Genomic DNA, 16,117 nt, shown 5'->3' with positions numbered 1-16,117 from the left:
TATGAAACTTTTGTAAGATTAAAAACTTCACATAATTTTCTTAAAGGTGAGAATAAAAGATTACTTGAATAAATTTCCGATTTAAATTCTTCTACTTTTACTAATTCTCAATTAGTTGAATTAAAATAAGAAAATTTTTCTTTACTTAAAGAAAATGAAAATTTATCTAATGAAAATAAATATTTAAAATCAGAATGTAATAAGTTAAATATTCGAATTAATAGTTTAGATAAAGATATTTCTTCTTTTAAATCAAGATATGAAGATATATGTTTAAATGTAAGCAAATTTAATAAAGGAAAAGAAAATCTTAATAATATTCTTTCTTTTCAAAGAGAATCACAAAAGACAAAAGGATTAGGTTTTCAAATTAATAAAAACAAATCAAAGAATATAATATTTGTAAAACCTTCTTGTGATTTGCATGATTATAAATCTGAAAATTTGTGTAAAAAGAAATCAAAATTCTTTTCTATTTGGGTTCCAAAAGAATTATCTTCTTTACATAAGAATTTTTATATTTCTGATTTTATTAAAAATATTTGTTTATCATCTAACTATTTAAGTAAATCAAACTCTTCATGGGTTTGGTTTCCTAAAGGCTAATTTAAAGGACCCAACATAGTATGGGTACCAAAATGTAAATGTTTATTTTTTCAGGTACCCAAGAAAGATAGGTGGATTTTAGATAGTGGTTGCTCTAAACATATGACTGGAAATATTCAATTGTTGTCATCTTTTCAAAACAAGGATGGAGGTACCGTTACTTTTGGAGATAACAACAAAGGAAAAGTCATCGGTATTGGATCCGTCGGTAATCCAAACAAACCTATCATTGATAATGTTTTATTAGTTAATGGTCTTAAACATAATTTACTAAGTATTAGTCAACTTTGTGATAAAGGTTATAAAATTGTTTTTGAAAAAGAATCATGCTTAATTTATGATATTGATTTAATAACCATTATTTTTAAAGGTTATAGAAAAAATAACATATATGTGTTATCTATGAATAATATTTCAAATGAACATTGTCTTATTGCATCATCTAATGATTCTATTTTATGGCATAAACGTTTTGGACATGTTAACTTTAAACATATGTCTAAGATTTCTAAAAATGATTCAGTAAATGGTTTGCCTAAGATGTCATTTAAAAATAATTTTTGTGATGCATGTCAACAAGGAAAAATGCACAAATCTTCTTTCAAATCTAAAAATGTAATATCTACAAATAGACCATTAGAATTAATTCATATAGATCTTTTTGGTCCATCTAGAGTAGCATCTTTAAATGGAAGTAGATATGCATTTGTTCTTGTTGATGATTTTTCTAGATTCACTTGGGTAATTTTTCTTAAACATAAAAATGATGCTTTTAATGAGTTTTCTATATTTTGCAAGAAAATTCAAAATCAAAAATCAACTTCTATTATCTCTATACGTAGTGATCATGGAGGTGAATTTGAAAATGAATTATTTGCAAATTATTGTGATCAACATGGTATATCACACACATTCTCTTTTCCTCGAGCTGCTCCACAAAATGGAGTTGTAGAAAGGAAAAATAGAACCTTACAAGAATGTGCTAGAACCATGTTATGTGATAGTAATTTACCTAAATATTTTTGGGCAAAAGCCGTATCAACAGCTTGTTATGTATTAAATAGAGTTTTATTAAGACCTATTTTAAAGAAAACCTCTTATGAATTATTTTATAACAAAATTCCTAAAGTATCTTACTTTAAAGTTTTTGGTTGTAAATGTTTTATCTTAAATACAAAGGATAACTTAGATAAATTTGATTCAAAATCCGATGAAGGAATTTTTGTTGGATATTCTAATCACAGTAAAGCATATAGAATTTATAACAAAAGAACACAAGTTATTGAAGAATCTTTACATGTTTCTTTTAATGAAAGTTTTTCAAAAATACCTATTATACTAAATAATGATGATGATGTAATTGATACCATACAAGATACTCCTATGATAGATATTACAAAAGATGATAATCTACAAAATGATTTACCTAAAGATTTTGTAGAAGTTAAAAATCATCCACATGATTTAGTTATAGGAAATATATCTGACAAAGTAACTACTAGATCACATTTTAATTTGATTGCTCATAATGCTTTTATTTCAACTATTGAACCTAAAAATATAAAAGAAGCACTTCTTGATGATTCATGGATAATAGCTATGCAAGATGAACTTAATCAATTTACTAGAAATAATGTTTGGGATCTTATACCTAGACCTCAAAATAAATCCATTATTGGAACAAAATGGATTTTTAGAAACAAATTAGATGAATTTGGTCAAGTTGTTAGAAACAAAGCTAGATTAGTTGCTCAAGGTTATAATCAAGAAGAAGGAATTGATTATGATGAAACTTATGCACCAGTTGCACGATTAGAATCAATTAGGATTTTACTTGCATTTGCATGTTTTATGAATTTTAAATTATTTCAAATGGATGTTAAAAGTGCTTTTTTAAATGGTTTTATAAATGAAGAAGTTTTTGTAGAACAACCTCCAGGTTTTGAACATGAAAGTTTTCCAAATCATGTTTTTAAACTTAAGAAAGCATTATATGGTCTTAAACAAGCACCTCGTGCATGGTATGATAGATTAAAGAAATTTCTTTTAACTTCAGGTTTTGATATTGGAAAAGTTGATTCAACATTGTTTATTAAGAAAATAAATAAAGATATTTTACTAATTCAAATATATGTAGATGATATTATTTTTGGTTCTACTAACAATAATCTTTGTCAAGAATTTGCTAAGAATATGCAGGATGAATTTGAAATGAGTCACATGGGTGAACTAAATTTCTTTCTTGGACTTCAAATTAAACAATTGAAAGAAGGAATTTTCATCAATCAAAGCAAGTACGCAAAAGATTTACTTAAAAGATTCGGATTGGAAAATTCAACAAGCAAACCAACACCTATGAGCACTACAACATCTCTTGACAAAGATGAAAATGGTAAGAATGTTGATCAAAAGCTCTATCGAGGTATGATTGGATCACTTCTTTACATTACTGCTAGTAGACCTGATATTATGTTTAGTGTATGTTTATGTGCAAGATTTCAATCAAATCCTAAAGTTTCACATCTTAAAGCAGTAAAAAGAATATTTAGATATATTAAAGATACTACAAATTATGGTTTATTTTATCCAAAACATAGTTCTTTTGATTTAATATCATATAGTGATGCTGATTTTGCCGGATGTAAATCTGATAGAAAAAGTACAAGTGGAACATGTCATTTCTTAGGACATTCACTTGTATCTTGGTTTAGTAAGAAACAAAATTCAGTATCATTATCAACAACTGAAGCTGAATATATTGCTGCAAGTCTTGCATGTGCACAAATATTATGGATGAAACAAACTTTAACTGATTATGGCATAAATTGTCCCATATCATCTATTATGTGTGATAATTCTAGTGCAATTAATTTATCTAAAAATCCTATTCAACACTCACGTACAAAACACATTGATATTAGACATCATTTTTTACGTGATCATGTTCTTAAAGGTGACATATCATTAGAGTTTATACCTACAGATAAACAAATTGCAGATATATTAACAAAACCACTAAAAGAAGAAGTTTATGTTAAATTAAGAAGGGAATTAGGTATATGTTCAATTGAAGATTTAAATTAATTTTTAAAACAAAAATACATAAATTTAAACCTTAAGTAGTCGATTAATCTAACTTATAGTCGACTACATGCACAATTCTTACAAACTATTTTTCTGAAAAATCAGATTATAGTCGACTACTTACCTTTATAGTCGACTACTCAATGTAAAATCTTAAAAATACTCTCTGTTGATTACAGTGTAGTCGACTAATTCACATATTGGTCGACTACTCAGAGTTAAAAACTAAAACTTAACCTTCTATCTTTTACAGTATAGTCGACTATTTTGACTATTAGTCGACTACTAATTCTGAACCTTTAGTTTATTAAAAAAAGTGGATTTTTTATGTTTTAAACCCAATATCCAATAACCCTACCCGTTTTACTTTAGTAAAAATCATCTAAACCATTCATTTTTAACTGCACCAATCCTAACCATTCATCTAAAATTTAATCTTGACCCTACATTCTATTTACCATCTAATCTAAACCTTACATTATTAAAAGATAAATTAAAAAGCAAAAATAACCCACTAACTCTACCCAAAACCGAAAACCCATCTTCCCCATCTTCTTCTCTTCAGTTTCACCGATTCCAGGTTAGGGCTTTTCTTGTTTCTAAAATTTCCTCATCAATTTCTTTATTTGTCTTTCAATCTTGTCAAGCTATCAGGCTCATTAGTCGACTAATCCAGGCTATAGTCGGCTATTCTAGGGTTTCTACTGTTTGGGGTATACTTCTAAACTTGATCTTTCATTCTCTTGTTATTTATCTAGTTCATCATGTTTAGATCTAAGAAAGCTAAGCAAACTCACAGTTCTCTCAATGATGAAATCATTGTTTATTTAAGAAGTCCTGAATTATTGGAAGAATTTAACAGACTTTCAACTTTAGAAATTCTTACAGGACGATTTGTGAAGTTCGATGATTTCATCCCATGGAACTTTAGTTCTTATTTTGAAAATGTGGGCTTGCTTGAGTTATTTTCTGCTGAAAATAAGAAACCATCATACCCATTTCTTGTGCAACTGTTCTATACCAATATAGAACGTGTGGGTACAATTGGTGGTTCTGAAAAAATTAAAACCCTTGTTAAAGGAATGGAGATTGAATTAACTACTAAAACAATTGGTAAAATATTCAACATTCCTTATCAAGGAGTTTCTCTTAGCTCTGTTAGGATGAATGATTCAGACTTGCTATCTGTCAATTATTCAAGCTCTGTAGTCGACTACTCCAGGCTATAGTCGACTAATCTAGGGTTTCTGCAGTTTGGGGTATAATTCTAAACTTGCTCTTTTATTCTCTTGTTATTTATCTAGTTCATCATGTCTAGGTCTAAGAAAGCAAAGCAAACTCACAGTTCTGTTAATGATGAAATTATCGTTTATTTAAAAAGTCCTGAATTATTGGAAGAATTTAACAAACTATCATCTTTTGAAGTTCTTCCAGGACGATTTGTGAAGTAGTTCTCTCAATGATGAAATCATTGTTTATTTAAGAAGTCCTGAATTATTGGAAGAATTTAACAGACTTTCAACTTTAGAAATTCTTACAGGACGATTTGTGAAGTTCGATGATTTCATCCCATGGAACTTTAGTTCTTATTTTGAAAATGTGGGCTTGCTTGAGTTATTTTCTGCTGAAAATAGAAAACCATCATACCCATTTCTTGTGCAACTGTTCTATACCAATATAGAACGTGTGGGTACAATTGGTGGTTCTGAAAAAATTAAAACCCTTGTTAAAGGAATGGAGATTGAATTAACTACTAAAACAATTGGTAAAATATTCAACATTCCTTATCAAGGAGTTTCTCTTAGCTCTGTTAGGATGAATGATTCAGACTTGCTATCCAATCACATATTTCTTCCAGGACATGGAAAACCTTTGAACAATTCAAACAAACTTCGTCCATTTCCTAGGTTCATTGCTCGTATTCTAGCCTATAACTTGTTTCCAAAAACTGGGAGTTTTCATTTCATTTCCCTAGAATTAGCAAAAGCTATATATGCTATTATGGGAAATATTCAAGTTAATTGGGCTGAGGTTTATTTTGACAATCTTCTGACCATTCCTAGAGGATTTCTTCCTTATGATGCAATCCTGACTAAGATCTTTGACAAATTCCATGTCGATCTTAAATCTGAAAAATCTGTTGTCTGTTCAATTGAATTTTTTGATTCAAATGCCCTAACTAGGATGAAATTGACAAATTTTGAAATTCAAGATCACAATCCTCAGAACCTGAACTTCAACAAGAAGATATTCCACAAACCTCAACTCAAGCTGGAGCCTCTTCAAGTCAACCACCACCATTTCCTACTGAACCTTCATGTTTTTCAGACGTGCAATACAATACTTTGAGTGCACGTATCCTAGAACTGGAAACTGGTCAAAGAGCTATATATGCACAGAACAGATATATCATCAGCAATCAAGAAGACCTAATCAAAAAGTTTGAAGACTTGGACTCAAAGCTTAATTCATATTTTCAAGGCCAACAACCTCCTCCAGCATCTTAGGATTTGTTTCTGTTTTTATTTGTCAAAACAATTATGTTATTATGTTTAAAACTATGTGGTTGTGTTGCTATTTTGTCAAGTTTGCTACAATATGACTGTGTGTTAAGTTTTGCTATTATATTAAGTTTGCTATTTGTGTTGCTACTATTTGGTTAGTTAATACAAGTGCTATATATTTTAAACAGATCATGGTGATGAACATTGTGGAACTTGTGGTCTTTATGGCAAGTCTTTGCCTACCAATATGGATGGGTGAAGTTATGGACTATGTTCATAACCTGGATGATTTGTTTGAAGTGTTAGCTCATGTTGAAGAAATTATGTTATGTTTAGATTCCTCTTTTTGTTAATAACAAAGGAGGAGAAATAGTTATGTTTTGTGTTTTTTTATTATGAATGTTAAAAACTTTGCATATATGCAGGGGGAGTAAGTATTATATGTTTTAAGTTGTAATATGATGCATAAATTATTTGTTATCATCAAAAAGGGGGAGAATGTTGAATATCATTTCTCCATGATAATGTTTTGATGATAACAATCTATATTGTGTGTGCACTAACTTTCATATGCAGATTTCAATATCAGAATATGTACAAGTGCAAGTGGATATCAAGGCATTTTGGAATAGTAGTCGACTACTCATGTATAAAACTCAAATACATGTTTCTGTCAATTTACAGTATAGTCGACTAATAGTGATTATAGTCGACTACTTAAGTGTTTGACAGAAACATAAGTTTCTGTGTTTTTACAGTATAGTCGACTAATGTCAACAGTAGTCGACTACTGAACTCAAATTTCATTTTATCAGTTTCTGTCAAAATATAGTGTAGTCGACTAATGGGCTTTGTAGTCGACTACTGAGAAAATTTTCCGAAAACCAGTCTGTTTGAACTCAGTGTAGTCGACTAATGTCAACAGTAGTCGACTACAGATACAGTTTTTCCAGTTTTCAAAGTTTGAATATCTGACAGTTTATAGCTGTTTTTAAACGTTTTTAAAGTTTAAAAAATTGTCTTTTCAAGGGCTATATATAAGTTATTTGATCAGAAAAATGGTAGAGACTTACATACCCATAAGCTTTGACTTTTGTGCAATTATTCAAGTGAAAAATATTCAGATTTTGTGAAAAAGAGAAGTTTCTAAAATTGCCTTCAAACATTCATCAAATACATATCATTTAGGCAATTTACAGAGGTTAAAAGAATCCTAAGCCATTGCTGCACTTCATTACACATTCAAGGCTTATAGGATCATTGTGTTCTTACTACAACAAGTTTTTCTCTCGGTTGTGAGAGGGTTAATCTCTTGGCTTAGAGATTGGTGTTCAAATTGGCAAGGAGTTTGTCAATTGGTATTGCAATTTGCAGGGACTTGCAAATTGGTCAGGTTTGCGTTTGATTTTGTAAGTTTATTCAAAATCATAGTGAAAACTCTCAAGCGGGATTTGCTTGGGGACTGGATGTACACCGGATTGGTGGAACCAGTATAAAATCCTTGTGTTTGTGTTTACAAATTTCTGAGATTGCCATTTTTCTTTACAATTTATTATCTACTTTGCAATAATTTTAAGAGAACACTATTCACCCCCCTCTAGTGTTCTAGTGTATCTATTTCAGATACTACAAATATTGTTGGATGTGAATTGATAAACGTGATTATTCTTGAATATGTTATGAATATTGGTAGCAATATGTATACATTCCTGATTAGGGGGCTAAATTTTTTTTTTTTTTTGGATTACATACATTGGCGACGGGAATACGGCCATCCCCAATGTTCATTGGTGCCGGACGTAGTCCCGTCACCAATGAACATTGGCGGCAAAGTAGTCCCATCGCCAATGTTCATTGGTGATGGCTCATGCCTCATCACCAATGTTCATTAGCAATGGACATTTTCCGTCACTAATGTTTTCCGTCGCCAATGAATGTTGGTGACAGATGACCCCATCGCTAATGTTCATTGGCGACAGAATTATTGGCGATGGACTGTTCCCCGTCGCGAAAGTGTATTAATGATGGATTTTACTGTATTGGCGATCGATTTCCCCATCTGCTCTGTTTTCTACTAGTGCTAAAGTTTATAAAACAACAATTAGCGAAGCCTTGGCGGCCCAAGCCACTCCTACAGGAACGAGGTCTGAAACAACTTACTTGAAATAGTATGGTCCTATCAACGATGATTCATGGGAAGCAGGGACCTCAATGTAGGCAGTGATGCCTTAGAAAAATGCTCAAGGATTCAGCCTCAAAAACCCATTCCATTTCAACATCATGGCTCAGTTGGTGAATATACTCGCTAGAATCACATTATACGAATGCCTCCGCCTCTTACGAGAAACTCGAGTGGCACTTAGTGATGCTCTTGATAATACTGATGTGTTCCTCACTAAATTGTCCATCAGCCTAGAGGTAGCGTGGGAAGAGTCAATGTGCACACACTGCTACCAGAAGACAAGGAAAGTGCCAAGCATCACTTTTACTCTACCTGATATGCTTGTCCCGATAAGTAATCATTATCAGCCATTGTACTATAAAGAGTATGTTGGTTTGACACTGGTTGGTATATTCAAATTGACCTAGGATACACACTGAGTATTATGCCTCAGAGGGTTTGAACTAATTTTAAACCAATGAAAATGATCTGTAAGATTAACCTTTGTTGTATTAATTTTGATGATCATGATCATTAGGGTTGTTTTAACACGTTAATTTTAGTTTAATTTGGTTTATATGCACTAATTTGTTGAAATAAAAAAGAATTTAGTTAATTTGTATTCATGAGTTCACATTGATTTGATCTTGTTTAAACAAACCTTTAGTCAAGTATTCATCAGTTCTTATCAAGTATATTAATAAAAACCCGAATTTTTGATGAAATTACACAAAAACACAACCTGGTAGCTTCGGTTCTGATCAGTCGACTGACCACATGCGTCAGTCGACTGATGAAGTGCAGTCGGTATAGTTCCAGCAATTGATTAGTCGATCGAAGCTCCTTGTCAGTCGACTGGTCAGGCCTTGAATGCGGTTTTTGTTTCCTTTACACATAGGTTCGTTTTGCGAGTGTGTAGTGCAAGTTGTATGTTGATATTTACGCATATTTTGAGGAGTACACGTACTGGGTTTGAGTATGCATGATTCTATTGTTTGGGGTATCCAAATAGTTTGCATTTGTTACAAGTAACGATTATTATTGTTCTCTTTTATTGAGGATGCTGAGTGGGGTTAGTTAGAGCCTGTAATGAGGCTGCGGATGGACTACACTCTCAGTGCATTAATCAGTACCGTAATGAGACAGTGATGGACTTTATTCCTTTATTCATTTTTGTGTCTGCACGAGCGTGCGCAGAGGTCATTGAACCTATGTTTTGTGTCAGCATGGTTATACGCAGAGGTTGATATACCTATTTGTCCGTCTTCATAATGTCGTTGAACCTATGTTTTGGGTCCACATGGTTATGCACAGAGTTTGATATACTTATTTGTCGGTCCACACAGGGGCGCGATGAGTTGGAGAATTTCAGAGAAGGACGATTTGATAGATTTGATGATAACCTGAGTGTAGGCGATTATTGACATTCTTTTGATACAATTTAGTGTAGAGGTATTTCACATCATTAGCACACGGAATTGTGTATGGGTATCTATTTTGTCCATTAAGGGTAACATGAGGAGTTGGATGATGTTTTTGGAGATGGTTGTTGTGATACTTACATGCATTGTGTTTCTTTATTATTTTACTTTTTTTATTGGAATTTATATCTAGAAATTTACAACTTAAGACACATGGTATATACATGAAGGTTTTCTTGTTCGAATTATTTTGCTCAGCGTACTAGTCTCGTGTTGTGGATTTCTAATATAATTCCCATGTAGCATAGGGTAAAATGATTTAGGTAGACTATGCATTTATAGGTAGAGCCTCCATAATACTTAGTAGCCCTTCCCCTAGGAGCGGATGAAGATGATCTTGCTAGCGCTCTGACGCTGTTGATTTTCCTTATTTTTAGACAGAGGATTAGAGTTTCGGAGAGTCGCAAGTTGACAGACTTACAGCATAGACGCTATTATGGTGTTCACTCACCCAAGATACTGATATTTACAAAATGATACAATGAGAGTCCAAGCAAAACAAACTCAACCCTTTGGCTGACTCTCACAGTCGTCTCTCGGTCTTAGGGGAAGGAGAGCCCTAGTCAACTCTCAAAAGTTCTAGGCATTTGATTCCTTAGTCGAATTACAAGCCCTTGGCTCTTTATCAAGGTAAGCCCAAGGCATGACAGATGGTCGAATCCTCTAGTGCAACTCAACCATCATGGCTAATTACAAGACCTTAGTATCTTATCAGGGATAAACCCAAGGTACAATCACAGAGGACTCGGCCCCCACTGACTCATCAAGTCGACTCTCTGGTGTCGACACCAAAGGTGATATTGGTCGGCACGAGAGATCCTGACCTCCCATACGAGTCGACATCTTTCTATCAACTTAAGAGACGGTTATTATCTGAGAAAAGATGACATTCCAACCAGTCGGAGAGGCCGATACTCCTGAGTCGACGTGAAAGGCGATGTCGGTTGATCCTATCATCAATGATGACCTTACTTAGGAAACTCGACCACTCACTGGGCAATTCTCAGATGCAACTGGAGGGACATCCCCTACTATCAATTAAATTGAGAATTCGACCCCAGCCCTAAGCCTCTATCCCAGAGCATATGTCAACATCTCTGTCCACCTCGGACAAGCCTTATCTAGATTTTGGTCTGATAGGTCTCTATGACTTGTCAGCTCAATCACTTCTTGGAGAATGAGGAGACACCCTCTCCATTCTGAAGTGACTTCCCCTACAGTCGTTAGCCGACACTTGTAAAGCATGGGATAATTCAGTATGCCCACGTGCCTTCTGCCACGCTATCAATCACTTCTTGGAAAATGCGGAGACCCCTCTCCCATGACGAAGTAACTTCCCCTCCAGTCACCAGATGTCGCGTGTAGAGAAAATGATGACTCACCTTCTAGCTTACACTTTGTCACCGCCATTTGCATGGCCGAAGTGACCAATCTCCCTGGGACATCCTCTTTATATACAAATGCTATTTGCCATAGCGCAGAGAGAGAGAGGTTGACAATCTAAAACCCTCAAGAGCATGCATTATACAAAAACAAGAACACACAGTTCTTCATCCAAACAGAGGAGCTCACGTAGATCCTCTGGGCATGCACCTTGCCACCTTAAGAACCACATCGGTTCTTGACCTTCCCCTTCCCCACTGAAGTTTCACTAACTTGACTGTTAGAGGAACCACGAGGGAACTGGTCTTCGACCTCTTACTGGTTCTTATTATGTGTGCAGGGTGGACATCAAGCTCTCGTTCAAGAATAAGACATAAAGTCAAAGAAGGGAGTGGTCCCTCCATCATCCTTCATCACCCGACAACCATCCTCTTCTGGATTATTCTGTTTGATATTGAGCTTCAACAATTTGGCACCCACCGTAGGGCCGCTCTTCTTTTTCGAGAAGACATGCCAAGTTCTGATCAAGGGTTTGATTCTACTCACCCTGAGGAAAAACATCGAAGTTGCATCATTCAAGCTAAGGAGGGTTAGCTTTGGCTAAGAGGAACCAACATAGGTTCAATCCTCGAAAGTCTCAGCAACTTATCTGGGCAATGTTTGCCAAGCACACCATCAATTAGATAGTAGAGCGATCTTCAATCCCCCTAAAAAACCCTCCAGTAGAAGATCCACCTTAAGGGTGGTTGTTTTTCTTGAAAGTGACCCTGACTTCTAATCACCATCACAAAATGAATCTGGCCGGAACATAGAATTTGATGAGGCCAAATTTCACGGAAGCTCCAACAATCGATAGTTCATATGAGCATAGGAGCAGTGATTAAGTCTGTGATAGGCACCTTGGACCATGAGAACTCTTCGAAAGAAACTCCCTTATAACAGAGGTGAGATTGCGGGAAAAACATAGGGCCTGTCAGCTGATTGATTTTAGGAAGAATGATCTTGGCCCTTCAACCAACACCCTTACCACTAAAGTTGCCTAACCTCTGGTGGTTGAAGCATGCGACCCGTATGATCCCCATGAGGGAGAGTTCTCCATTCACAACATGGTCTAGTCCTTAGTACTCCTGAAGCTTCTTTAAGAATACCACCACGATTTGTTATTTTCAGGGAGTACAATACCGACTGATGGATTCTCTCTCCAAGAGAGTTTCCACTACAAAAGGTACCATGTATCTTCTGGTCGTGCCCCAACCTTCGCGAACCCAACCTAAAGAACGCCATTCAACATGATTCATAGTGTCTGGACAGTTCCTTTTGTCAAAAGCCGGCATGCCAACCATCCGCCTTCAAGGCCTTACTGAAGATTCAGACTCAAAAGGAACCTTGGCTGATGAGATGGCAAATAGAGTGTCTACTCATCTTCGTTTATCAACAAGTTGTCCAATATGAAAGCAAGCAAAATCCAACTAAAAGAGGTTCTATACTGACAGCCTCATCCGCTACAAAATTACCTTTGAAGTAGAGCCAAAGCAAGATCACAAGTGGTTTAACTCCCTTTGAGCATCAGATGCCTGCAAAAGAATATTTTTCATGATGATGTAAAATACAGAACTAATAAAATGTTATTCAATATGAACTAACTTTGATCTCGCAGGGATTGAGGCTTCATTATGGCCAAAGGCCTAGGTGTCATGTAAGACCTAGACACCCCCAACAAGCCCTTGGTACCTCATCAGGCACAAAGCACAACCCTTTGACCGACTCCTATAGTTTTCTCTTGGCTTTAGGGGAATGAAACCCTAGTCAAGTCTCAAGAGTTCTAGACGTTCAACTCCTTAGTCGAATAACAAGCCCTTGGCTCTTTATCAAGGTAAGCCCAAGGCATAATATATGGTCGATTCCTTTAGCTCTCATCGATCATCATAGACAAGACCTTGGTATCTCATCAGAAATAAACCCAAGGTACAAGCCTTTGGCCAACTCCCATAGTCGTCTCTCGAACTTAGGGGAAGGAAAGCCCTAGTCAACTCTCAAGAGTTCTAGACGTTTGACTGCTCAGTCGAATAACAAGCCCTTGGCTCTTTATCAAGGTAAGCCTAAGGCACAACCATTTGACCGACTCCCACAGTCACTACTCGACCATACGGGATTATGAAGACCTAGGCACCTCCGTAAGACCTAGGCACCCAACCTCAAGGTTGCCATTTCGTCAAAAATGTATTCATAAACCTAAGGTATGAGTATTAAGTGTTGAGTCAATACTTTATTGATCTAAAAACTTGAGCAGTCATCTGTCGAGTTCTGGTCAATTGAACGCTCAGCCAAAATAAGGCATCAAGTGTACTAGTTGTCATAAGTCTCTAGCACGGGTCGATACATTACAACTAACTTACTTCAGCTAACATCTCAGATAAGAACAAAGCTACAAAAATAAAAGAATATAAATAATGAAGGCATGCTCAACAATAGAGATAAAAGTTAATTTTTATTCAATAAGACTAAACTTCATTACAAACTCCTTTACAAAAAAGAGGAAGGAAAAGACATGCAGATCATCAAAGCTCTCGACCACAGGGGCCCTAGCAACAGGCTTGACCTCATCATCATTCGCTGATAAATCCAAGCCGCCTCCAATTTTCTTAACATCTTTCAATAAGTCGAGACAACAGGATGTTAGCCTTTATGTTTTGATGATGATTTACAACCACCATTATTTGTACTAATTGCTTGTTGAGTGATATTATAGATTACAAGAATATCAAGTTTATTCATACCATTGTTAGAGGATTGGATGGAATGCAAGCTACAACGATGATATCTAAGGAGGTGGAGGCAAAGTGATGAAGCAAAGCTTTCAAAGAACATTACATACAAGAGAAGCTTCATCAACGTAGAAGCAAATATCAAGACTCAAGCTATGTACTTATATGTGAGGGATATTTGTATTTTTTTTCTCTCTAGTGCTTGATGTAGGCAAGTAGTATGACAAATTATATTTGAAGTTCTTGGATAACTCACTCATACATTTTTAAAATTCGTATTTTAGTATTTTTTTGCTAAACATTTAGTTTTCACAAATACGAGGACAATTTTACAAAATTCATTTTCAAATAAGTTTGTTATTATATTTGAAAACTTTTCCCAAAGTTTCACATTTTTTTTAGAATTTATTTACTATTTTTTAAAGACCCTGGAAATTTGTTTTCACAAATCAAAAAGGCTAAAAAATCTGTTATCAGTCGACTGATCAAAAGGATCAGTCGACTAAAGAAACTTGCCAGAATCTTCAAAAGTATCTATTTATGTGACTGATGTTCTATCAGTCGACTCATAACCCGTCAGTCGACTGATGAGTGGACTGATGACCCTGTAGGCGTATAAAACTACCTATGGGTCCCTTAGCACAGCTCGGCACGGTGATTCGACAAACCAACGAACCATCGGGTAACGTATCTAAACACGATCGTTAGACCATAACACCAAAGCCAAGTGACACGCGACGAAGCGGATTAACGAGGCGACGAGGTTAACGAACCGCACGCAAACAATGGAATACATCCACTCGCGTGCGGAATCAAGCTAATAGGTCAATGAATCAATGAGTCATCCAACCGTAGAGTCCACCGCATCAAACAACAATCGGGAACAGACTTGAACTCTAAGGCGGATTTACTACCAAATCAGGATCCGGACTACCAAATCGGACCAACAACGAAGCTCGGATAAACCGCGAAACGGACGAAATGGCACACCCCGGGAAGAGCTTGGCCTATAGACGAGTCCCGCCTTCAGCGTGGCTTCAGCGCAGCGCTCAGGTGCGCTCAGCGAGGCCGCCAAGGTGCCTCAGCGAGCCGCGCAAGGTGGCTCGGTGGCGCGCCACCTTGTGCGTGTCGTCGGCTGCCACCGAGCCTACGCTTGTGGTGGCTCGGCCGGCCACCGCAGGCACCTTTTGGTGGCTCGCGTGGCCAAGCCCACCTCTATGGTGGCTCGCGCCACCACCAGCCACCAAAGGTGGCTCGGTGCCCGAAGCCACCAAATGTGGCGTGCCGTAGCCACCTTGGTGGCTCCCGAGCCAACCTCTGGCTGGCTCGGTGCCGCAGCACCAGCAGTGACTCACCGAGCCACCAAGGTGGCCGGCCGAGCCACCTGGCCGAGCCACGGATCTGGGCTCAGATCTGAGCCTAAATCCGACCTGAAAAGACTATAAATAGAGGGCGCAGACTCATTGTTGAGGGGTTGGATTTTTGGAGGCGAAACTTTGCTGGATTGAGAGCTCAACTTTGGAGTTTTGAAGCTTTGAAGACTTGGACATTTTCAGATCTGGTTCTTGGCGATCATCCACGTCAAACAAGGCAGGAATTCGAGAGAGAGATCAGATCTGAGATCCACACGGTTATCCTCCGGGTCAAAACTTGGTTTTTGATCCCGAGAAGAGTATCGATTTCGCTTGGTCGATTTCGATTACTAAAGGCTATTATTTCCTTGGTGAAATAGTACCCCCGGCTGTTATTTTCTTCGTGAAATAACACCTGTCATACCGTGTAGATTCGACCGGATCAAGATCGCGTGGTGGTCCATGGATTAACCCCGGCGCAGGCGAAGAACCCACACAAGCAAGAGACCACAAAACATGATCTTACGATTTGTTCGAGAAAAGGAAAGTTGTAATTTTTCTTTTTTTCTTTGATTTTGTTGTAACCGGATCTTATAAAAAGACCGGATCTTTTATAACCGATAAACTGTTGCTTAAGGAACAATGACTTCAATGAAAACGACTTTCACCGCGAACAGACCCGTTAGTCAACTGATGAGCTTCTTCAGTCGACTGACGAGCTGCAAACCACTTATAACTGTCAGCTCATCAGTTGATTGATGAACCCGTCAGTTGACTGATA

This window comes from Asparagus officinalis, chromosome 4, assembly GCF_001876935.1.
Source record: "Asparagus officinalis chromosome 4, Aspof.V1, whole genome shotgun sequence".
Classification (NCBI taxonomy): domain Eukaryota; kingdom Viridiplantae; phylum Streptophyta; class Magnoliopsida; order Asparagales; family Asparagaceae; genus Asparagus; species Asparagus officinalis.
Note: the sequence above shows the minus strand (reverse complement) of the source record.